The 23,152-nt window shown below is 41.4% G+C and overlaps 1 long non-coding RNA gene across 2 annotated transcripts in view; it reads right to left on the bottom strand.

The window, feature by feature from the left end:
- Window positions 1-23,152, bottom strand: part of LOC123505030 — a 184,282-nt gene that overhangs the window by 12,664 nt on the left and 148,466 nt on the right. Inside the window, exon 4 of one of the 2 annotated variants that reach the window (XR_006675024.1) lies at window positions 13,193-13,225. The exons of the other annotated variant lie outside the window; for it this stretch is intronic. This is a non-coding gene — a long non-coding RNA (uncharacterized LOC123505030). Of the gene's footprint in view, window positions 1-13,192; window positions 13,226-23,152 lie in introns of those variants that run through there. 2 annotated transcript variants of the gene reach the window in all.

The following is a 23,152-nucleotide window of genomic DNA, read 5'->3' as shown; positions in this document are numbered from 1 at the left end:
CCGAGAGAAGAAGCGAGGAGGGAAGAAATTATTTCCAGTCGAGCAGAGAAAAAGCTAAAATCATTACCAGTAACATAATTTGTCTCTAAGACATGTTCTTCCAAACGGGACTAATGCTATGGTATTAATATTTGAAGCTCTCATCATCCACGTTTCCACTTGTTGGCCTGAGCAGCAGGTCTTCCAAGGAGCAGCAGGTGGGAATAGGCAGGTTGACTTCAGACTGCCTCTGGACGGCTCGTGCGGCCAAACAGGATGAACAGCAGAAACTCCACTGATAAAATTTGCGGTTCTAGGTGTACAAGTTGATGGATGACTTAGCAGATGTATCGTCAGTTACGATCATTTGTGCATGGAGTCTGTGACATTAGTATGTCTTGGAATTATATTGTTGCTGGTGCATATACTTTTATTTTCAAATTAACACATACATGGCAATCTAGGACTGGAGATCAAAGAAACGAACACCTGCTAAAAAGGAATTACAAGTGGTGATCCTGCGTCGCAAAGCCACTCGCTGCAAGAAATCACACCTTTAAGCTGCAAATTCCGACTGGCGGGGACAGCTTAAGAAACGACAGAAATTCAAACTATAGAAAAGAAAGACAAATACATAACAGAACACACAAAAAAACTGGCAACTAATTAATAACGTCTGCAGGATATATTATCACTGGCAGAATTGTTATTGTTTGTAGTAGAGGTGCCAGACATCGTGGTGGTGGAGGTCGTGGTGGCAGCAGCAGCGGAAATTATATTTGACGTGGTGGAAGAAAACACGCAACTGAGCCAGCTGATCATAGATGATAAAGCAGCACTTCGTTTAAACCTTATACATCACAACAAGAGGCAGTAACTACATAAAGAAGAAAAGCCCGGTAATCTACATGCTATCAACAAACGAATAATATGCTGCTCCAGGTTTATCTATAATTATTCACCCTTTTTTTTTCTCTCTGAATATATCATTAGAGGTTCGCACTTTACAGTACAATTACCACTAATCTGCACCTCGTGATGAAAGAAAAAAAAAAACCCGAGAAAAACCTGGAGATACTCGCTGGCCTAGTAGCTGCATGAGAGACAGTGCTTGGCCTACATCAGATCACAAAGTGGTACTGGAGATAAGCAGGAGGTGGTACGATAACTATGATTTTCTCTACGATAAGAACCAGTAAATCAGTAAACTCCACCACACAAGCTTGCAAGGAGAGGGAACTGCCGTGAAGAAAAGGACGAATGGATGGATATACAACCAGTTATTTGTTGCTAGCGCTGAGTCTATAGGGAGCTTGGGAAAAAAAAAAAAAAAAAAAAGGACTAGACAAATTTGTGAAAGGAGACGACAGTGAAAATGGGCAGACATATTTTATACAGGAACTGCTACATGTAGGTTTGGTGACTTCTTACACCAACCCTAGTGCTCTTGCTACTACTATTACTACTACTACTACTACTACTACTACTACTACTACTATTACTACAACAGGGACTGCAACGTGTAGGACAGGGACTGCCACGTGTAGGCATGGCGTCCTCTTTTAGCTTCCCTCTTTTCTTATGTTCTTATGTACTACTACTACTACTACTTTAAAAAAGAAGAAAAGAAAAAAAAAACAGTACACCCACATGAGCTCACCTACCAACCCAAAGCTACTACATACGCACAATCAGAAGGAAGCCAGTCATTACTCCCACACAAGAGACCAGCGGGATATGTTTGTTTATGTATGACGTCACGGAGCAGACAAGCGTGACATTACCCCGTTAAATGTCAGGGTCTCCAGTCCAGCCTCCTGCAGTCAGTCAGAGTCTCTCTCTCTCTCTCTCTCTCTCTCTCTCTCTCTCTCTCTCTCTCTCTCTCTCCGCCTACCTGGCTATCCAATTATCACTTTTAATTACCCATTAATTTAGTCCCGAGCCTTTCCTTAATCTCTCTCTCTCTCTCTCTCTCTCTCTCTCTCTCTCTCTCTCTCCTCCGTTCTTTAATAATTCACACACTCATCAGTATCAACATGCCTCCACCCATTCCGTTCCTCCGTTCCTTCCTTCCGCCCTAGGATCTTAAACCCTTTCCTTCTTCTATAACCCTTCCCGTCCCTCTCACTCACCTCTCTCCTCCTCGTCCTGCCCCTCTCACTGCGCCCGATGAAAGCAACACCCGACAGACAGCTGGCAGCATCCATGGTTCCGGAAGGCTTAGTACATCTTTCCCTATGCAAATTAGCCCAGATGTTCCTTCTCGTCGGCATTTGTGGGACGGACTGACCTTTCCCGATGAGGATGCGGGGAATTAATTGAATTAGTGTGATTGTCGGTGAGGATACGGTCAGTGACACACCTGCCCTGTCCCTCAGTGGCCTCCAGGTGGACTAATTGGGTGGCCGTCTTTCCTCTTTACCCCGACATGTCACAACTCAATTGGTGGTGACTGTTACTGTGGTGGTTGCGATGATGGTGATGATGGTTGTTGATGTATGCAGTATCTTCCTATCAATGCTTAACCTACGAGCATTATAAAAGAAGCTGCATTCTATTCTATTGTTTTTGCTTAATGTAGAAGCATAAGAACATAGAGAATCTGAACTTTATACCACTGATTTACTATAATGACATAAGAACATAAGGGAAGCTGCACAGTTTCTTATTTTACTACCAATTTTTACTGTAAGAACACAGAAATATAGATCATTAGGTAAGGGAGGCTGAAGGAATAATTAGCAGTCCCTGTAGCACTGTTATTTATTGTCTTCAGTGTATGTATGTAGCATTCCAACACTACAATGAAGACAGTTGTAACAGGACTCCCATAAACACACATCCACTAACAGTAAAGGGACAACGATGCAAGCTTCACTAATTCATTATCTTAACCATCTTTTCTCTAAGCTAATCCCTCACAAGCTCAATCTTCGCTGCATCTCCTTCCTCAGGCACGTGCGTGTGGGTCTCATTCTTTCCTCACCTCTCTCTCTCTCTCTCTCTCTCTCTCTCTCTCTCTCTCTCTCTCTTCTCACCCCCACACGCTTAAGCCTCCCCCATACCCGCGCCCCTTACTCCTCCTGCCCTCACACCTCCGTAGTTTCTCCGTCTCACAAGGAAGGTTTGGCCACATTCGACTTTATCTATGAATCTTGAGGAATAACGTCAATTACTTCCTAACTTGTTAACCAACCACCAAACAGACCAACTATTACTCCTTTCCCAATTACTGATTACACGTCGGCCCATTAGCCCCCGTCGCCCATCCTGCCTCGTTCTGGGCACAAAAGGTTGAGAGACAATCAATTACGACTGAGTGATTGGATTTTTCACGATCTGATCAATTTGAGCAGTGATTTGAGGAACACCTAATTCCGCGGGACAGGTGACAGGGGTGAGTGTCGCCTCCCATCAGGTGGGCGGCGGTCCCTTCACGCTCCACTTGCTCCGCCGTGGCCGTGGGCGTATTGTGTGTTGTGTAGAATTGTGTGGGTGGCGAGCAACTAAGCGAAAGGACTGTGATTGTTGGTTCTGATGAAACTATTTTGAACAACCTGCATAAACTGACATCAAATTGACGCCTTGTCTACTAGAACAACTCCCGGCGGGTGTTTGCTCATTCCACTTGCCCATAAAACACTTATTTCAACACTTGGCTAGGAGCAATGCATCTGGTCTTATTTCCAATGTGCTGCAATTTTGGGTTACTGCGCAACATATGAGACTGTGACTGTCATTTCCATTAGCAGAGTTAAGAACAACGAAGGGGTCGAGATGAGCAGCACGGTAGCGGTGCTGAGCAAACACTGCAGTGAAACCGCTTGTCGGTGAGTGATGCGGAAACAATAACAGCAACACGATTAGGCATTTAAACACTTTCCTTCCTCCGCTGCAACCCCGAGGCGGCGAGTCTCCCAGGCAGTCCACTCACCGCTGCGGAAAGCGTGTTTCCTTCAGACAAATACGTACATCCTCTTTGCTCCACTCACATTCACACACACACACACACACACACACACACACACACACACACACACACATTCACCCCAATGTCATCTTGTCTCCTCGATTTACGGGAATAATACAAGCCTAGTTACTGGGAGATCCCCACGATACCTGAATGTCTCGCAATCAAAACAATAGCACCAACTTAATTACAGCACTAAGAAAAAGTTTTATTACACTGAAGCTCATCATCTGCTCTTTAAACAAGATTTTAAAGAGAAAAATACCAATAAAAAGAGATCGAACTCGGTCTCTGTGGCAGTGGGTCGGGGATGAAGATATGTATCTTTTTGTACGCTTTTTTTTTTTCCTGTTTATTGTTAGTGCTTAGGCCTCATCGCCACATAACGTAGTGACGCGTCACTTTCCCTCTCAGGGTTGACATTGCCACGACACACGTGACACACAGGACAAGAGAAGATGGAGGACGGACATGATTTTCTGAAAGCTGTCCCATCAACACATTCTTGGTGTCTTCGTGCTGGAACTTTCCACGCTCATTACGGCATAACCCAAATGTCTACCCGAAAAGACACTCCAGTGGTTCCCTGGCTTCTTTCGCCTCTATAAGATCCAAATACGGCTACTAACGTATAACCGTGTCACAAGGTGAAATAAGTGAAACAGCGCCATAATTCCACACTTCTTTTAACTAGCTTTGTTATAAGTTATGGAAGTGTGATTTTGATGATTATGAAAAAAAACTGCATTGTCAATAGAAAAAGACCTATAATTATCTCTTAACTAACTTTAGTGGAGATTATTTAAATTCTGCTGTGTTTGTATAATTCCACTGAATGAACAAAGCTTTCGGTATCATCAACGGGGATGGCGCTTTTGAGAAACCAACGATTATTTTTTTAACTAACTTCAGTAGAAGTTACTTAAGTTTATAAGATTGCCTGTATGATTTACTGATCGAACTAAGCATCTTGCACCTTTAGTAGGGAAAAACCCATAAGAAACCAAATGATTAACTATTTCAAGTTCCTTTAGTAGATGTTACTGGTGTTTTCAAGTGGTTATATAAAAAAGGTGATATATAAGAAAAAGCGTACATTAAAACCCTATTAATTATTTGTGACATTTGAAACTAGTCAATATGAAAGCAGAGCCCAGAATTGTTTCAAAGAGTAAAACAAATGAGCGATATGGTAATGTGGATGTATGGCAGGTCTGGGATTGTTGTGGGAGCGAGAGAGTTTGGTCAGGTGTGTAAGCATGTGTGACTGAGGATGAGAAAGTGGAATAATATGGAACTGTGAGAAGTGAAATTAAAGAAATTGGGGTGACGTGAAGCTGAGATGTGAAACTGGGCCTGTGTGGAATTGGAATGAAGTGGAATCTGAATTATATGGAACAGGAATTGAGTAGAGTTAAGACCTTGTAGAACTGGAATGAAGTGGAAAATGAACTTTGTAAAACTAGGGGTGTGTGGTAAGATTGTGTGAAGAAGATCCTGGACTGAGTGAAACTTAAATTGTGTGGATTTTGAACTACATGAAACTAGAATGAATTTTGTGAAACTGGAATAATGCGAAGTTACAATGATATGGAGCTGGTACTATGTGGAATTGAAATATTGTAGAATTATGACGACATAAAACCGTAGTAACAATGGGATAGTCATTATGTGGAACTGGAATGATATAGAAATAGTAGAACTACAGTAGTGTAGAAGTGGAGGTGGAATGTGTAACAGAAGCGATGTGGAAACAAGAGACATAACAGGACGAAATAGAAAAGAATGAAAAAGAGATAAAGGAAAAAAAATGGAAAAGACCATCGCAGCTGAGAAAATGAGGAGCAGCAGTGATGTGGTTAGGAGGACGTGAGTGGAGCTGGAACTAGAATGGAGGTGTGGAAGTTTGAAAGGTGTGCAGCTGGGGCAGGTGTTGTCGGGACGGGGAGGTTTGTGTGACCGAGGGATCCGAGGAGTGTTTTCACCTCCTCTTCAAAATATTGACTCTCCCTCCTTGCCGTCCTTTTATCTTTACCGTGGTGGAATTCTCGTCTTTCTCCAGGTCCCTTCAGGAGCAAGACGGGGAACATGACAAAGGCAAAAAAATCACAAGGAATACCTGAAGTTTCTTTCTGACGGGTTTGTTACTCTTTAGTATTCTCAGGGTTCTTCTTACATTTCTAGGTTTAGCTAACATGACCGGTAGAAAATACCAAGAAATACGATTGTGCACTCAGTACCGAGTCGCTTCTCCCTCAAGTCCCCGTGGAGTGAATAAACAGGTTAAGTGGGTGCATCACCTCAACTCCCGTGTTCCTCTTCCTAGGCAAACAGGCCGCCAGTGGGGAAGACTCGGCCCACTTTGATGTTCATTGGGGGCCACATCACTGAAGGAGGCTAAGCGGCGACTAGAGACTTGACGTTGCGACCTAGAGACAACCAGTAAAATAGAATAAGTTAAGTAAGTGACTTACATACAAATTTCGAAGCACGAATTAGTTGAGTGTGTGTGTGTGTGTGTGTGTGTGTGTGTGTGTGTGTGTGTGTGTGTGTGTGTGTGTGTGTGTGTGTGTGTGTGTGTGTGTGTGTGTGTGTGTGTGTGTGTGTGTGTGTGTGTGTGTGTGTGTGTGTGTGTGTGTGTGTGTGTGTGTGTGTGTAGTAATGTTATTGTAAATTCATCTCTTCACTGTCTATCATCCCTGATATCTTCCTTTACCCTTTCCTCATCGTCCCTCACACTGCAACCTCATCCCGTCACTCCTTCATATCTTCGTCACCGACTCCTTCCACCCCCTTTCCGTCCCGCCCCACGCAGCCCCAAGAGCCGCCCCCACAGCAGCAGCCCGCGCCATCGCCACCATGCCCTGCGGTCTGGCGCGAGCAGGTTTCTGACAGACAGGTTTATAATCACCCCAATCGAAAGCAGGCGAGTAAAAAGGTACGAAAAAAAAACCTCTCCGGTTCAAGATTCGCCTCATTTTGCCTCCAGTGTCAACATGATTAACTGAATGCCCCGTGCCGCCACCTCCTACCTGTCTGTGCCTCCTCACCACCATCGCTACCTCCTCCCGCGCTTCCCTTCGCTTTTTCTTCCCTCACAAAGCTTGTCAGTCTTTCACTCCCGGTTGCATTCACGTCAGCACATTGATCTTCAAGGCTCCTCTGGGCGCGACTGGCGGATCTCAGTGACACAGTGAGCGACTCTTGTACAGGAATGCTCGGCTGAAGAGAGAGTTCGTGGTTGGGTGTGTGTTGCCTCCCTCCAGTGCTCTCGGCGTGCCTGCCTATGACACTGGCGGGTGGTTAGATGTGAAAATTCTAATCACTTTTTTTTTTTTTTTTTTTTAATAAGGTAGTTTTTTTCAAATTTTTTCTCTGCTCCTGTCTTTTTTTGTCTATTTCAGGATATTTCTCTGTCTGAGTGTCTGTTTCTCTTTATGTATGACTGTTTCTCTCTCTCTCTCTCTCTCTCTCTCTCTCTCTCTCTCTCTCTAAGATCCTCCATACAGAAAGCTCAGTTAAAAGTAGTAGTAGTAGTAGTAGTAGTAGTAGTAGTAGTAGTAGTAATGATAAATTATAATACAATGATGATAATGATAAAAAAGTAATAATAATAACAATAATAACAAAACAAATAATGATAATAATATAATACAACCGGCAGAACATGAGATAATTTTTCAAACTTACTAAAACACTCACGAAAAAAAAAAGATGAAATTAAAGAGACAAAAAACACACACCTTCCACCTATTCGAATTATCCATACCCAACAGAAAGAACACCACGGAACGCACTGACGCCGGCTCGCCTCTCAGTAGCCATCAGCATTTCTCATTAGTCCTCCAGGGCACCGCTAGACCCTCAGAGCCTCTCGGTTACCCCTGAATGGAGCCTAGTAGCCGTAGACCCCTAGTAGTCCTTGGTAGCCCCAGGTAGTAGCCCTCAGGAGCCATTCGCCAGACCCTTGCCCTCCCCAAGTAGCCGACGGCCACTCACTGAGGGGGTGGGAGAGGCTGTAGAGGGAGAGAGGGAGGGATGGGGTGGCAGAGAGAGAGAGAGAGAGAGAGAGAGAGAGAGAGAGAGAGAGAGAGAGAGAGAGAGAGAGAGAGAGAGAGAGAGAGAGAGAGAGAGAGAGATGACCGTTGCCTCGTCTTTGTTCCCCCGACCGCTTTCCCCCAACACTTCTCTCCCTCCTCCTCCTCCTCCTCCTCCTCCTCCTCCTCCTGTCCCTCCTCTCCCTACACTCACGATGGTCTCCTCCCTTACCGCTATTGTTAACGCACTCATGATCTACCTCTTTCTTATTTCACCTTTCTCTCCCTCCCTCCCTCTCTCCCTGTCTTCCTTCCTTCCACCCTCTCTTCCTTGCTTACTCTTTCCCTTCCCTCTCCTGCCCAAGTTTCGTCTGTCTCTCTCTCTCTCTTTCTCCTTTCAATATTTTTTTTGTTTGTTCTCTTTCCTTTTATTCTCCCGTTCCCAGTTTCCTTCCGTCCTTCCATCCGTGGTTCCTTTCCTCTTTCCTATTTTTATATTTTTCATTTTTATCCCTTTCTCTCTCTCTCTCTCTCTCTCTCTCTCTCTCTCTCTCTCTCTCTCTCTCTCTCTCTCTCACCCGGTTTTCTCGTTTTCTTGCTTAATCTAATTTTAATTCTCAAACTAGCTGCACTAGTTTCATCACATATCATTTTCAACTTTCAGATATTCTTCCTCTAATCAGCAGTCCACTGACTTCTTCAGAAAACTGTAATCATTCAAGCTATTATTTTCTTAAGCGATTAACTGGTCTCAACTTTTTTTTCTTTTTGCTATTGATTCTTTGCCCTTTTCATTACTATTACTATCCTCGTTTCCTTGACCATATATATATATATATATATATATATATATATATATATATATATATATATATATATATATATATATGTGTGTGTGTGTGTGTGTGTGTGTGTGTGTGTGTGTGTGTGTGTGTGTGTGTGTGTGTGTGTGTGTGTGTGTGTGTGTGTGTGTGTGTGTGTGTGTGTGTGTGTGTGTGTGTGTGTGTGTGTGTGTGTGTGTGCGCGTGTGTTGTGTTACATATTCTCTCTTTTCTCTCCTCTTTTTATAAATAAACTTGTAAGTCCCTAATTTTTTCTATAATAACTGAAACGTCTATATATTTCTTTAACAGTATTTTTCATATATATAAAAAAGCAAACGCTGTTCTCTCTTTTCTCTCATATGATATTGCAAGTAATCTAAAATAACTTGCTGTTCTCTCATTTATTTTTTTCCTTTAACAATAGAAAAGTTTTTGCATCTTCCTTAATAGCGCTCTTAATACCAACCCACAAAAGTACCAGGATGGAAGTGAAAAGGTTGAAACTAATCCTGCTTCCATTTAAGAGTCACTCAATAAACCACTCGTGAAGATAACCTGAAATGTCATTGTTTTCATCAGTTGTTTATTATACAATGTCAATAATACAAACTTTATTTTTCCAGTAAGTAAGAGCTCTTGACGGTAATGAAGTATACAAGGGCAGCGAAGGAGTTAAAACCAAGTCATATTTCCACTCAGAGTCAGCCATCTAGATATTGCTTGAGATACCGCGTGTCAGCTGTTTATTGAGTAGTCTCGTGAAGGGATTATATCAGACGCCTCTCGGAAATTCAGTTAAAGGCTAAATGACAACCAATGATCCGTTTCCGATGTGCACGTCAAGTTTTATAATGGAAGAAGACGAATAGGTTAGTAAAGTTACAAGGCTGATAAAGAGCACGAGGGGGGAGGAACAGGAGGAATAATTTTAACCATGATTTATTCTCAAGGTCTATATATTTTAGTTTATCAACTTCTGTCTGCCTGTCAACCTGTCTAGAATTCATGTATGTTTTATAAATATCTCTCTCTCTCTCTCTCTCTCTCTCTCTCTCTCTCTCTTACACACACACACACACACACACACACACACACACACACACACACACACCACCCAACATCCTGTATACTCCAGACAACCACTCCACCGCTTCCTTCTCCTTCTCGTGTTGCTCATCCCTCCTTCCACTCCCTTTAACATACCGTCGCACATCTCCTACTTATCATCACACCCTCCACACACCAGCCGCACTTCACCTGCTCTTCCTATACGACTTAATCACACAATGTCCAGCTTCTTGCCTCACTCACACATCCTTCTGAATATCAAGTCTCTCAGCTCTCCTTCAGTAAAGACAAATTACTCCACGCTACATTCATTTCATTCAAGTTTAATGGCAGTCCTGCGTCCCTGAAAAATACTCTATACTTTGTGATTTTTCTTGAAATGTCATCAGTACTTTTATCATGTTTACAATGCGCTGGATCTTTGCTTGTTTCTTGCTCGTCCTTGTCTTCGTCTTCGTCTTCGTAATTATCGTCCTCCTCTTCTCCTCCTCCTCCCCTTTCTTAGTTTTTTTTCACCTTTTCACTTTTTTCTTCATTTCTCATCTTTTTTGCTTCCTCGCTTTCTTCCTCTTTTTCTTCCTCCACCCTCTCTTTTACTCCTTGTCATCTTTTATTTTTTTCATTCCCCTTCCTCTATTCTTCTCATCCTCCATCCCTCCCTCCTTCCCTCCTCCTTCCATCCTTCTTTCTCCTTTCCACCATCGATCTATCCATCTTCCACTAAATTACTTATTTCTTCCTTTCTTCTTTTCCTTCTCTTATTTTTCTCTCTTTCTTTTTAGGAGAATCTTTTTCTTTTCTTTTTTTTTGTCATTCTCCTTTTATTCTCCCTAATCACCGTTCCCTCCATTTCCTTTCTCCTTCCGTCTCTCCCTCTCCATCCATCTTTCTCTAGATTCCTTTCAGGCAACAATCAAAGCACACCATCTCGTTGACGGTAACTCGGCGGTAACGATGGTAGTAATGGTCTGCTTGGCTGGTGATGATGGTGTTGGTGGTGGAGGTGATGGCGCAGTAGATGGTGCTGATGATATTTTCAGGAGAGAGAACTGGTGGTGGTGTTGGTGGTAATGGTGGTTGCGGTGGTGGTGGTGGTGGTGGTGATAGTAGGAGGAGGAGGAGGAGGAGGAGGAGGAGGAGGAGGAGGAGGAGGAGGAGGAGGAGGAGGAGGAGGAAGAGAAAGAGGAAGAGGAAGAGGAAGAGGAAGAGGAAGAGCAAGAGGAAGAGGAGAAGGTGGGGGCGGAGGCGGAGACGGAGGTGGGGGCGGAGGCGGAGGTGGGGGCGGAGGTGGGGGCGGAGGCGGAGGTGGAGACGGAGGCGGAGGAGGGCGGAGGCGGAGGAGAAGGCGGAGGCGGAGGAGAAGGCGGAGGCGGTGACGACTGCGGCGGCGGAGGAGGAGGAGGAGGAGGAGGAGGAGGAGGAGGAGGAGGAGGAGGAGGAGGAGGAGGAGAAGGAGGAGGAGAGGAGGAGGAGGAGGAGGAGGAGGAGGAGGAGGAGGAGGAGGAGGAGGAGGAGGAGGAGGAGGAGGAGGAGAAGGAGAAGGAGAAGGAGAGAAGGAGAAGGAGAAAGGAGGAGGAGGAGGAGGAGGAGGAGGAGGAGGAGGAGGAGGAGGAGGAGGAGGAGGAGGAGGAGGAAGAAGACAAATAAGATAAAGGAAGAAAGGAGAAGGAGAAGAAAGAGAAGGAGCAAAAGGAGAAGGAAACGGAGAAAAAGTAGAAGAAGGAAGAGAAAGAAAAGGAGAAGTAGAAGACGGAAAGGGAGAAGAGGAGAGAAAACAAGGATAAAGAGAAGAAGAGGAAGAAGAAAAGAAGAAAGAAGAGGAAGTTGTGGGCGAGTAGTATTAGTAGTAGTGATGGTGGTGGTGGTGGTGGTGGTGATAGTCCTTGTACTGCTTGTGACAGTGGTAGCATTAGTGGCAGTGGTGGCAGTGATGGTGGTGGAGGTAGTCGGGGCAGGTGCAGGCAATTCAGGTTCAAGTTATGCCAGTCAAGGAGGACGTAAAGCAAAAAAGAAAAAAAGAAAATAGAAAATAATATTGATAAAAGGAAAAAAAAAGCGTCAAGGAGAAAAAATAGTCATGGCACGAGGCAAGTGTAAACAGCTTTTTCCATGAAAGTTACAAATAATATACTCAACAACGCTTCAACCTTCAGAAAAGGGCGCCTCTCCACAAAGGATAAGGTTCTTGTAGGTCATGTAAGCCAAGAAAAAAAAAAAAAGACCTAAAGACTTAAACAAAAGCAAGTAATGACTTAAAGAAGAGTTAAAGCTACTGTACTTCGGCTCACATTCTTGAATCAATCGGCGTTTTACCTCCACTATTTTCAGCACGCTCTAGTGGAGGTTAATGGAATTCTCAAGGTTTTTAAGGGATTCCAGTGATATCTTAATAAGAAATTTACATCATAAGAGAGGAAAAACATCTTAAGAGAACACAACGAGTTATCTATTTGCTGGGAGAGCAGAGCGTTTTGGAACACAAGCCAGCCTAAGGTATCTCTTTTCTTTACTGTGTTCTCCGATAAGGACTATTTAAAAAGAACTCAAAGATGGAAAATAGTCTTTTTATGGGTGTTGTTCATGTTGATGAAGAGAGTCAATATCAAACAAATTATTACTATCATGAAAGTATCCCTCAGAATCCTCCGTAACCTTCCACTGTAGTCTGTAAGCGTATGGAAGGAAAAGGGAAGTGTTTCATAATACGATCCAAAGTGCGAAAACAAACCAGGTCGGTAAACAAAAGACTAAAGATTTAACCACTTAACGAATGAAAGGGATAGGACACACCACCCGACATAAATATGTAAAGAGAGTTCATCAAAAGGGTCAAAAAGGTGTTAAACTTTGTGACACGTGAACTCAATAAACACATGCACAAAAAAAAGCCAGTTAAAGAAGCGTCAGCACCCGACACAAAAGAATGACACAACACCATATACACAGCATACATACAAAAAGTCGGTCGTTAAAGGTTAACTGTATAAGCACATACATTCTGCTCCACGTATGAAATAAAGAGACACAACATGACATAAACACACACAAAAAAAAAAAAAAAAAATCAGGAAGATAAATAGTATACATACCTTTCCTTCTCTGTATGAAAGGAAGATAAAACACGCCATACACAATGAAAGGGTAGCAAAATTAACAAGTATATATCCATTCCATGTGTGAAAGGAAGAGACATAATACATGCACAAAATATGGACAGCAATGATCAACAGTGTTTTTTGGTGAACAACAAGGAAGAGACAAAACAAGCTTTACACAAAACACATCAGTAAAGGTGCAGCAGCAGTAATGTAGACTTATCCTGTCGATGCCTGTCCGCGGTGGCCAATCTAGAAGTAAAAAAAAAAAAAGAAAAAATAGTTTAATCACCGCGGTAAATGAAGCAGACATGAGGCAAAAAAAGTTAATAAAAGTTCAGATATGTAAAAGTCATCTGCACAAAAGTTGGATTATCTGAGATGAGAGGGGCAACTTGTTTGATAAAAAAAAGTGCACATTCACTCTGTCATTAAAAAAAGCAAAACAAGGAAGGCTGATCATGCCCAAAAACAACACAGACACACATCTTACGCTGTAACGAAAGCACGAACAACTAACGACAATCAAACATAAATACTTAATTTGTTTTAAAGAAGAAGGAAGCTGGCCAAGGACAACAAAAAAAAGACCCACTTGATATGCCAGTTTCCTAAAAGATTAATAGAGTTAACCAAAAGTCTGGGACAAACGTCTTTAAACCTCCCTCTTAAATGAAGTCAAGCCGTAGGAAGATGGAAATATAGAAGCAGGCAGGAAGATCCATAGTTTACCAGAAAAAGGTTAACTCTTGCATTAGAGAGGCAGGCAGTTAGCAAGATCAAAAGAACAGTTATCATTAAAATAGCGGTAAAATGTATACAACATATGCAATTATTAAAGAATATCTTCCCAAAACACAAAATAGTGCAATTTCACGTATCAGAGAGAGAGAGAGAGAGAGAGAGAGAGAGAGAGAGAGAGAGAGAGAGAGAAAAATGTGCGTGTGTGGGCGTGAGTGTCAAAGAGAGTCGAGCAGGGAAGGATCATAGGATAGGCGAAGGTGGTAAGGAGGTCTCACTAACTCGCCACACTGGATACCTCGGTCGTTGTCCCTCCAGGTGTCCCAGAAGCTTAATTGATTTACCTGCGCGTGGCCTCGTGAACTGCCTCACACACCTGGAGCCGGAGCGTCCTAGAGTGGAAATTAATTAAACAAACAAGTAGTTCAATTTTCTGACTTTCTTATTTTTCCTTTCACTGAGACAAATGAAAGGATGACTCTTGTAATTTGTTATCTTGGTTCCCCTCTGCGACATTTTGAAAGGAAACGACTTGCACGCGAATAAATGAATAACATGAAACTGAAGGAAGTTATTAATATACTTTTCTTTTTCCGTTTTCCCTTCAGTGGTGACTTTTGTTATCGAATTTTCCCTGCGCGACATTTTGAAAGGAAAGCCTTGACAAGGAAAAAAAAAAAATGAAGAGGATGAAATTAAGGGAAGGTATTACTATTCTATCTGTTTTCTATTTCCCGTTTCATTAGACAAACAATTAGGGATGACTGAATGATTCTCTCCATTTATTATTTACCTTTTCTCCATGAAATTGCAGGAAAGGAAACGGGAAAGGGAGAATCAAACACGACAAATACTAATACCTTAATTTGTTTGCCCTTTATCCATTTAGTGTTCCGTGAAATAGATGAAGAATGACTGTTGTAATTTACTAACCGTGACATTTTTTTACGTTACCACTTGCAGGGAAAGAAAATGAAGAGAATGAAACGAAAACAGAAAGAAGTCAATATCTCTCCTAAAGAGAAAGATATACCATGTTCCATTTTCTATTCCATGAGACAAATGAAAGGGGTGACTCTATCCATTCCTAATTTCCTCACCCCTGTGACAATTCGGGAACCTTTAGCAGGAAAGAGAAGTTATGACGAGAAAACGAACTCGTTATGCCTTCCGTTTTCTATTGTCTTTCCGTGAGATAAATGAGGGATAACTATTTTAGTTCATAATTTTCCTTTTCCAGTGACTGGGGCTTTCTCCAAGGGAGGAACATGGAAAGAAAGAAGATTGGAAAGAGAACACAATACAACGAAAGAGTAAGGAAAGAGCTAAACGTACATGAAAAAAAGAAGAGCGGAAGAAGAAAGAAGAAAAAGATGGAGAATGGCACATCATTTTAATAAAACGATGAAAATAAAAAGATAATACAACGGAAACGTAATAGAAGAAAAAGGAAGAAGGGATGAAGGAAAAGAAAAGAAATGAATAAATGAAGAAAGGCACATCAAGCACAACAGAAGCAAAGAAACAGGAAAGAGGAGGAGGAGGAGGAGGAGGAGGAGGAGGAGGAGGAGGAGGAGGTTGGGAGAAAGGAAAGGTATAGCAAGAGGTAGCGCACAGTGGGTAGGAGGAGAGGGAACTGTGAGAAGGGTGAAGGAGGGAGAAGAGGAGAAGAGGAAGAGGAGTGGAAGAGGCGGAGAGATTGTTTGGTTAAATCACTGCCCCGGAACCTCGCTAACAGCACCTCACTCTATTTTTCTCTCGACCTTTGCGTCTTGGAGGAGGAGGAGGAGGAGGAGGAGGAGGAGGAGGAGGAGGAGGAGGAGGAAGAGGGCGAGGGAGTCAATAAACTTCACCTTTTCACTGCTACACATTTTTTCCCATAATCATTCGCAACTTTATAGATTTTTTCATGCTATACCTTTAATACAAGTAGTTGTCTAGCCAGTGAAAACAGAAATCTATTTACAATATAATTTTTTTGTGTCCAGGCAAGCATTTTTGTCTTTTTCTGCAAACCTCTGAATGCCAACAAAGGACGATTAAGTTACAAGCTATCAATGCTACACATCTGTATGTCATCGCCTGCAAGATGTTAATTCTTTTTTTAACGTATGTTATTTTTTTCATTACCTGTATTTTCTTTTTTCAATAGACTATCGCCAGTACTACCACCACCACCATCATCACCACCACCACCACCACCACCATTATCACTACTATTATTACTACTACTACTACTACTACTACTACTACTACTACTACTACTACTACTACTACTACTACTACTACTACCACTACCACTACTGTTACTGCCATTACCACTACTAATGTTGTCTCAAGGCACAAAGGTCACGACGAGCAAGACCAGGAGCTATGACATCCTTAGTAAAAAAAAAAAAAGTCACTTAAAGAAAGAAGATCGACATGAAGGTAAATGGAAAGCGATCAGATTCTTGCTCGCGATATTGTGAAACCATGGAGAGCGTTCCTGTGTATTGGCTGGTGCGTGGAGGATTTTATTGTGTAATAAATGACACTTTTATCGAGGCTCTGTTGCTTTAAGTGTTGTAAAATCACAATAAATGAGGAGTTTAAAGTTTTTCGCTTCTTTCTTGTTCTTGTTTTTGTATCTCTTTACTACTATTGCAGCTACAACAACTTCTTCCTCTTCTTTTCCCCATGTTTTGTTTTGTTTTTTCATCTTCTAAACAGTTTTGAGGTCGTAAAAGTAATTTGTCTGTGAATCCAGTCTTCAAATACTTTATCAAATTGATTGTATTCATATTGTATTGTATCAAGGCCAAATAAATAAAAACGACTCTTCATCATCTTCCTCTATTTTCTTGTTCTCATCATCACCATCATCTGCAGGAACTCACACACGTAGACTGCTTGTTAATTCCCTCACTCTGCCTCGTCAAATACACATGGACGTTTCGACGGTGTCTACCAGTGCTGCCCTCACTGTCTCACAGTGCGCAGAACCACCTCACCATCGGACATGATGAGGGTCATACTGATGAGGTAGGCTCGCTGATTCCTTATCTACTCACATCCTTCCTAGAGCAGCTGATACCACCGACTCAGGTGTCCATCCGGCCAGGCAGGAATGTGAGGCGAGGAAGTACCCAAGTCCTGAGGTAAGGCCGTGGGGAGGCAGGCGCGGTAACCTTCAGGATGCAGTGACCCTGCGTCTCGGGACTAAGTAGGTAACTAAACCTGCTTGAAGCTCACAGGCAAAGAGGCAACACTGGCGAGACGCTTCTTAGGACACACCCTGTCTTGATTCTTACTTTTTTGTCAGCATAATGGTAATCCTGTCCAATGAGGGCGAAAAAATGTCTGTACGATAAGTTTTTATTGCCAAATTGTTATCTTAGAAGAAATCATCCAAGAACATAAGTATTTTTACTTGAGTACGACTAATATTCACTTCTGGCATAAGGTATACTCTTAATGCGTGTATCTCTTGCTAAATATACAACATTGCGGCGGTGACTTAAAGAATCAAGACAGTCAGTTAGAGGAGAAGAGTTGATAAGACGAAAAGCTTTAGATTCCACCTTGTTTAGTAAAGCTGTGTGTGGATCCCCAGACATGAGAGCCATACTCCATACACGGGCGGATAAGGCCCTTGTACAGAGCAAGCAGCTGGGAGGAGAGAAAAATGGACGAAGACGCCATAGGACACCTAACTTCTTGGAAGCTGATTTAGCAAGAGTAGAGATGTGAAATTTCCAGTTTAGATTTTTAGTGAAGGATAGACCGAGTGTGTTTAATGTAGAGGAGAGGGAAGTTGAGTGTTATTGAAGAAGAGAGGATAGTTGTCTGGAAGGTTATGTCGAGTAGATAGTTGTAGAAATTGAGTTTTGAGGCATTGAACAAAACCAGGTTTTCTCTGCCCCAATCAGAAACAAGTGAAAGATCAGAAGTTAGGCGTCCTATAGCATCTCGCCTTGAGTCATTTAATTGTTGTTGGGTCACCTTTTTAGTGTTAATTTGCATTCATCTAGTAATTTTAATATTTTTAGCTTCCAGAAATACCAACAATCACGTTCATTATTTACATCTCCAAATTATTATGTAATTACCTATTTTACTAAAAAAAGGTTAAGGACAAAAATAAATGCGCTCACACACACACACACACACACACACACACACACACACACACACACACACACACACACACACACACACACACACACACACCTGGCTGATCCAATCGCCCCTTCTCTCCATGACCTCACCTGCACTCCATTTTTTAATAATTAACTCGCTCTTGTCTGTTCCAGTCTTTCTCGTTCTAATAGTTTATTATTATTTTATCAGAAACGATTGCTCCTCACAAGGCTAAACAGTTTCAATCTTTTTATTTTTGTACGCCAACTCTTTCTTTTGTAATATGAGTTTTCTGTTAAATTTCACCTCTGTAGTACGACTTTTGTACTAACTTTTATCTTTGATATATGACCAGTTTATGTAATTTCGACTACACTTTCATACTAACCTTAACATTTGTACCGTCACTAACCTTTGACTTTTTGTAGGATGAATTAATTGCTTTCTTACTATGACTAACTTTCGTTCTAGACATGAGTCCTCTGCCTCCTGGACGTGAGATGGAAGAACTAGCTCCTTGCAGGCATGTTATTGTGTCTTAGCATTTTCCTCCTACTATATTTCTTCCACCACGCCTCTACTGATATTACATTTTGCTTACTTTCTCTTACTTCCTTTCCTATGATTTTACAAACATCATCTCTCTTTACTTTCGTCTTATGCGCTCTTCCATTATCTCTGGTTACCTTCTTACTGTATTTTCCATGTCTCTTCCTTTCGCTCTTGTAGTCATGGTCTTACAAAACTTTTTTATGATTCTCTTACAGTCTCCTCCACGTTTCTTCCATCATCTCTGTCATCTTGCTCTTCCTGTTTATTTTCTTGCTTGTGGCCATCTTACTAAACTTTCTTCCATCTCCCTTCCATATCATTTATTCTTACATTTTTTTCTACTGCTACTCTTTTCACCTCCCCTCTGTTCTGGGCATCTAAACTGACTTCATTCCTTCTATGACTTTTTTTTTTTTCGATCTTAGTTGTAATGTGAAGAGTGCCTTGTAGAACATCCCCACGCATTTTCTTTCCTGTCGTTAGTTTTCTTGGCATTTCAACCTTACAAACCTCTTTTTTTTCGCTGACGTTCTTTTTCACATTTTTTTTTATATGACGAACAAATTTATAATCTTATGCTTAACGAAACTCAAATAATTTATTGTGTCTGAATTCCACCTCCAGGGTGAATGTTTCTTGAAATTCAGGTTTCTGCACTTCCTTCTCGTCTTTTTTTTCACTCCCTTTTTTCTCATGGCTTCATGCACGTGAGACGCACAAATTAGTCCTGAAGAAGCAACATTATTGTGAGTTTTAGATCTAAGCTTAATGAGACTGACAATAGAATTTTTTCCCTGCTCGTAATGATGAGACTGAGTGCCTGGGAGATTTTGTTGTAATTACTGACAACACCATTTTTACAAAGAGTTATAGGTCATCAGTGGAGAAAAAAAGCACAAAGGACAGCAAAAGAAAGTTGAAAACGTTTATGTATGTATATAGAAACCTTTCTTGTTATATTTTAATAAATTTTCTGGTAAACTCTAAACATATGAGCAGGAGAGGAAGCGGCGGCAGGATTTGGTGTATCTTCACGGCTGATGCTCCATGAGAACTCGTAATGTAGTTGTGTAATCTTATTGGGAGTGTATTTCATCCTGATGTAAGGTTCACTCTCACTCAGGAACGTTAATCGAGGCTCTCACTGCTTGGGGTAACTCGAGCATTTCTGCCTTGCTCCTTTCTCAGCCAGTTGTATTCCTGCCTTCCTGCTCTTTCAGTCGATTGCATCAACCTTTTGTGGCATTTAAACCGCATGTCGTACGAGTTTAAAAACAAGAACAGCAAACACAACAAAAAACGAAGAAGAAAAATAACAAGAACAACAAACACAGCCACAACCGCAACCGCAACCGCAACCACATCCACCACCAACACCACCACCACAACAGCAACACACCTCGTTCTATTTTCCTGTACAATTTTAATTGTATCATAAGATAAAAAAGAATATCTTAATACTTTCTTTCATTCCGCTATTCAATTTTTTTTGTACTTACTTATGTTCTCCATCTTCCTTTACAAAATGGCTCTTTGCTATCATTAAAAGAACAACGCCATTTTCTTTCAATTTTTGGGCATTTTGTGATTTGAATGCGCATCACCCTCACAAGAATCAGCAACAAGCTAATATCTTTTGAAAATTTCACGACTTATGATTAAACTTCCCACTTTATGCAATGTATACAATTAGTAAAGACTTAAAACCACAAAATAGCAAAGCACAGATACTCGCACGAAGAAATTTACAATCCACCATTTTGATCTCCGGCTGAATAAGAATGAATCGTGTATCTGTTTGTATCAAGAGACGGGAGGTAGGGAACAGAGAGACTAGGGAAGGAAGGAGGAGGAGGTGGCGTACGACCGGCAGAACCGAGATTTGGGCGAGACTGACCATAACTCGTGGTAATCGTACCAACATCGACACCTTGGCTACTGTTCCTTCGTCAGACAGGACGTTTCTGTCCCTCGACCACTAGGATTCTTATCGATAGGCGAGGCGACGTATGTGTAGGAGGCAGTGGGAATTAAAGGTTAGGGAGGGAGGGAGGGAGGTTAGTGAGGTAAAGAGGCAAATAGAAGTAAGGAGTGTTAAAGAAAAATTACGATAGTAGAATAGAGGAGCAGAAGGTTAGGTTAGGCAGGAAGGTAACGGGGCAAAGAAACAAGTAAAATAAGAGCGAATCAATCTCCAAACAGAAGTAAGGAGAGTAAAAGAAAATGCTGAAATACAGAAGCAGAAGGTTAGGTAAGAAAATGGCAGGAAGAAATGTGCGAAGTCATGCGAAATCGAGGAAAATGATGATTGAGTGTATACAGTAATACTATAGAACAGGTAAAAAGAAATGAGGCGGGAAGAAAAATACATACAAGTACGAGAAAATTTGTAAAATAAAGAAAATAATGATGATGAATCAAGGATGTGGAGGAACACTACAAGATAAAAACCAAATGAAATGAGAGGGATAGAAAAGTAGAGAAGAGGAAGAGAAAAGTATATGAAGATATGTAACAAAAAACGATGATGGAATAGAGACGTGGAGAAACATGAGTGGAAGAAAACGAAATTGAATTGAAGGTTAGACATAGTTCTAGCGCAGAAAACATAAAAAAAAAAAAAATAAATAAATAAATAAAAGAGAGAAAAAAGAAGAGTATAGAGTAACAGAAATTATTATGATGATTATAATAACAATAATAAGAAATCAACGATGTTGAGGAACATGAGCAAATGACGATAAGATGAATGAAAATATAATAAAAACAAAACTGAAAGCGAAATTAAGATAAAAAAAAGAATAATAAACAGAGAAATAAGATTCCCAAGAATAATACAAATAGTCAAGAAAAAAAAGGATGGAAGCAAGACTGCAGACCACGAAAATACGAAACGAAAATAGTGAGGCAGCGGGAGTAAGAAAGTAATAATAAAGAGGTGAGAAATGAGATGCAGGGAGGAGTACGTAAGCTGGAGGGAAGGGAAACAAAGTAGCCAGGAGTTCATGATGGAGCAGCAGGGGTGTATTGAGAGCAGTCAGGCGTAGAAGAAAGAAGAATAAGAAGAAGAAGAAGAAAAAAAAAAAGCACGAGCACCTGAGGCGGAGGGACGAGGAGGCGTGCAAAATGAAGGGCAGAAACGAAGGTAGAAACATAGCAGAAGAAGGAGTCGTAAAAACAGAAGAAGACATAATCAAGGCATGCTTCCTCCGCAGCACCTAGTCGTGTTTGGAGGGAAAAAAGTGCCTTTCTTTTCCCCTCCCTCCTGCGTCCCTCTTACCACCATCATCACCGCTACCACCACTACCAAGAACATAAGGCTCGCCACTCTAACACGCACTTTGGAGAGAGGAGTAAATACTATCAACACTTCTGTTCCATTAGTGATCCGGTTAGGTTTTTTTCTTTCTTCTTTTTTCTGGTTGTAGTATCAGTCCTGTTATCATCACAAAATCTATCCAAGGTACCGATTCCAACCCTGCTCTGTTCTGCATGTTACGTAGACTGCAAAAGAATCTAAACAGAACATGGTTTTTACCGCGCCTGATCTTACATAGAATAAAAAAAAAATAAAAAAAAACATGTAGTTGAACCTGATTTTACATGAAATACTAAAATTAGAAAAGTTGAGGGAACGCACATTCTAAAATTCAGTTTCGATTTATTTGACTTTTTTTACTGGATCCGCAATGAGACTTTAGACAATGGGTACCCTGCTTCCTTCCTCAAGAGGATTCAAGATCTGATACAATTGAGACGTCTGAAAAAACTACAATCGAGAGCGTGGCATAATGAGTAAGCAAACGTCTACTACCATTATCTTTGGTTACGTATGTTGGATCTCAAATTATCGTGGAAAATAAAACGAAAAAAAAAGGAACATAAAAAAAAAACCGTGATGAATCAGTAATTTTAGCATTGATGATTTGATTTGATACTCGTATGTGGAGAGAGAGAGAGAGAGAGAGAGAGAGAGAGAGAGAGAGAGAGAGAGAGAGAGAGAGAGAGAGAGAGAGAGAGAGAGAGAGAGAGAGAGAGAGAGAGAGAGAGAGAGAGAGAGAGAGAGAGAGAGAGAGAGAGAGAGATATAAGAGGACCCCCTATCGCCCGCTGCCAGGGTCCTTTTGGGAGGTCGTCTGGGCACACTGTAGGGGTCCCTGTCGGATAGAACCACCTGGTACACACACACACACACACACACACACACACACACACACACACACACACACACACACACACACACACACACACACACACACACACACACACACACACACAGGGAGGGAGTGAGGGAGGAGCATAACCCAGCAAACATCTCCAGACAAGGGCGAATTCTCTCTCTTTATATTCTTATCGTTAGCGCCCCTGAATGTTCCCAGCGCTTGTTTACGTGCTGCGCCCTGGCGACACTGAGCACCTCCCCTACCGCGGCCTCACCCGGGAGTCTACGCGGAAGGGACACCGTAAAAAAATAATGATGAAAAAAAAAAAAACGAGAAATAGCGTATTTCAAGAATTTCAAACAAGAGGAGGAGGATTTTATAGGATCTTGGAATAAACTGTCTATGGATAAGGTACATATAGTAGACATAGATAGATAATGAGGCGGATAAAAAAAAAAAGACAAATGAATAAATTGAAGAAGCTAAGAAAAAAAATTAACATATAATATAGATAATATTGATGACTAAAACTAAAAAATAAACTTATTGATGAAAAAAATTACCTTTAAAGCTATAACACAAGCAAAAAAAAAAAAAATCTC

This window comes from Portunus trituberculatus, chromosome 17 (genome assembly GCF_017591435.1).
Source record: "Portunus trituberculatus isolate SZX2019 chromosome 17, ASM1759143v1, whole genome shotgun sequence".
NCBI classification, from domain to species: Eukaryota; Metazoa; Arthropoda; class Malacostraca; order Decapoda; family Portunidae; genus Portunus; species Portunus trituberculatus.
Note: the sequence above shows the minus strand (reverse complement) of the source record. Positions and strands in the feature narration are given on the sequence as shown.